Source organism: Melanotaenia boesemani, chromosome 23 (genome assembly GCF_017639745.1).
Source record: "Melanotaenia boesemani isolate fMelBoe1 chromosome 23, fMelBoe1.pri, whole genome shotgun sequence".
In the NCBI taxonomy this organism is placed as follows: domain Eukaryota; kingdom Metazoa; phylum Chordata; class Actinopteri; order Atheriniformes; family Melanotaeniidae; genus Melanotaenia; species Melanotaenia boesemani.
Window position 1 is genome coordinate 19871573 of NC_055704.1, and position 3235 is coordinate 19874807.

Sequence of the window (3235 nt, forward strand, 5' to 3'; positions counted from 1 at the left end):
AGTATACCAGATTTTTTGTTAGTCTGTAAAACCACCAGAAGGGGTGGTCCCCACAAGTGATGATGAGAAAGTTGGTCCCCATTCCCCACGGAAACCAGTCTGTGTGTGTGTGTGTGTGTGTGTGTGTGTGTGTGAGAGTGAGAGAGAGAGAGAGAGAGAGAGAGAGAGAGAGACAGTGTGTAGGAGTGGGTGTGTGACTTTTGTTCTTTTGTTATATGACTGAGTGAGGTAGGCAGTGTCCCTTCACAGCATCTTTTAGTAATCAAACACACTCAGAACTTTTGATGCAGTTTCTCCACAGTCAGTCTTTAATCCCTTTCAGTGCATTTCTATTTTGAGCTCTGAAGAACCATTTTGAGGTCTTGATTATACAACAGTGTACCACAGAATAATTGCCCCATTTGCACGGATAAAAAAAAATTGCTGTTTTGCTACTTTTCTTTTTTTTTTTTTGCCATAAACCCACGCTATAACTACCTCTAAGTGATGTTTAACATAATCTAGATAAAATGCCAAAATACTATAATCTTTTCAATTTAGCTTATTCTGCTCGACTAATTTTTCCGTTTCATTAATTTGCCATTTTAGGAGACTGATCTGGGCTGTGAACAGGCCAGTCAAGCACTCACACTGTCTTAATAACGCTGTTTTGTTGTAAGTTGTGTAGAATAAGGTTTGGCATCCTCCTGCTGAAATGACCACAAACCTCCCTGTAAAAGCTTGATTGTCAAATATCTTCTAAACCCTAATATGAATGCAGTCAGTGCATGGACTGACTGCAGGGAACCCAGGGGTTCTCAAACTGGGGGGTGCAGCAACATGACAGGGGGGCACATGGGATTGGGAAAATGTGCCAGACAAGCTAATGTTTTGACAACTTTGTTCTTGGAAACATTCTGAGCTACACTCCAGACCACTTGGTGGCAATAATGCATCAATTCGTTTTTGCCAACCGCCAAAAAATGTAAAGAAGAAGAACTAGAGCTCAGGGTTTACTGAAGGAATCGAAGGGAAAAAAGAAGGCAAGATATGGAGAAACCAGTAACTGGGACGAGAGAGGGCAGATATTTGTTTTTAGCTTGCATACAATGATAGTGAGGGTATATGGCATGTTAATCATAAAATATTTAAATAGTCTTGCATCAGTTCTTTGTAGGATCTGACTTGACCACAGAAGTGGACCATCAACCCCATATACGTGTAATTTAATCCAAATGTGGGGCTCCATACTGATGTATCTCAACTACGATATCTCTTCTGTTAATATTTTATTCATTTTTATATTGATTTATCTTTACACCCCAAGCTGATGGACATACCATAAATGTGTGACCCCTGGTATGCCTGCACAGAGGCACACATAAAAAAATATGAAGCTTTAAACCAATATTAAATTTCACTATGTGCTAAGTGAGGGTCTTATTTTGAAGATATGCGGCAAACATGCAATATATTGTTTTTTTTTTACTGGAACTACTAAATAATCATCCCTCCTAAATGGTTTTCCTCTTCGCTCATTCTCAATGTCCTTCTCTTCACATTTGTGTCTTCAGCCTCTCCATCCATTCCACTCTGAGCAACTTCTGAGCACAGCCCGCCCTCTCATACATTTTTATGGCACCAGTTTGATCTAACTGGTCAAAAAAAAAGTCAAATGTGTCTGCCTGTATTGAATAAATCCATAATTTAGCAACACAAGTCAACTACTGCTCAGCGTAGTGGAAAAGACAAGATAAATATTTCTCTTTCTGAATAGTGGGTAGAATGGGATTTAGTCAACAACCAAATGTTGTGTGTGTAGTTGTGAAGTCTGAGTCATGCATGTCTGTTAGGACTCTTGCAGGTTCGTTGCAACAGAAACTGTTGGATGACTGATCATCTGAGGTCTCATGCATACAAATTTGCCAAGCAGGCACAAGAAAATGGCTTTGAAAAATGTCAAAAATACAAAGTATTTGGAAGATGGAAATCACTGTAGCAACAACTTATTTGAATGCTGACTAAACTAAAAAGCAAAAGTGCAGTGATTGTACTCATACAGACCTGAAAGAAGGATAGCCTAGATGTCTGTCGTTCTTCAGAAATGTCCTCGTGGAGAGCCTCGCAGAATAGAAAGTTCAAATCGCACAAAATTAAATTGAACAAGTTCAGGTTCATAGTTCATTACTTTAAATTTCTGAACAATTTCACTGTCCCAAGATGGAGCAGTTTACATAAATTTAGTCCCTTTTTTTAAATTTCTGCTTAATTATCCTCTTTACAAGGAACATTGTGCTACAAGGTACCGAAACACGGACAGTACTGCAATCTCAGCAGATGCATGAACATGTTATATTTTTATCTATTTAACCAATAATTGAGATACTAAAAATCAAGATATGATTTCAAAATATCTTTATTGCATAGCCTACTTTGTTTGCTCAACTTTAGAGTGCATTTGAGACCTGACAGTCATTTTTGCAGCCTCAAAATTCAGCAACTTTGTCTGCAAAAGTCACATGCATTCTTACAGTTCTGAAAGACATTGTGCTTCAGCCATGTCAAATATTAATGGCTTATTTACATTTATAATACATAAATTAAGCTGCATTTCCATTATCCCTAGAATTGTGCAAAACCTAAATGTCATGTAATGTAAACACCTACATTTGGAAAAACCTCTGAAATATCACTACAAAGTGTCATGAGGTGGTTTTCAGAAGTGTTGATGTAGAAGTATATTGCAAAAGTTTAAGAGAAACACTTTGTTCACATTTACACGTCACTAGACGTGACGTAGGGGGTGACATGACCAGTTCATTTCAAGTAAAGATGGCTCAGTATGTCTGGACGGAGAAGGACACGGAAATCTTTAATTAAAGAGAAAAATATACCAGTCATTCTTGATAGCAAACAAGAGTTTTACAAGGAATTAGAAAGTGGAGTCTCGCAGGATGAGATTTTATAAGAATTACAGGTAGTGTGCGAAACACCATTCAATGGAAATACTTGCAAATCCCAACTGTATTTTTAAGTTTTTAAGTGTAAGTTTTAGAAAATAGGCCTTTTATTTTGTGAAAAGCTGTAATGGGAACACAGCTAAGTAGTCCTTGAGCATTCCTCTTGTTTTTTTGTGCTGTTACGGCAACTTTTACTTCCTCTGATTAAGAAATTTCAACCACATTCCATTGGCAAGTGTATATATATATATATATATATATATATATATTCTTTTTTTCTTACGTGAGTTTGTGAA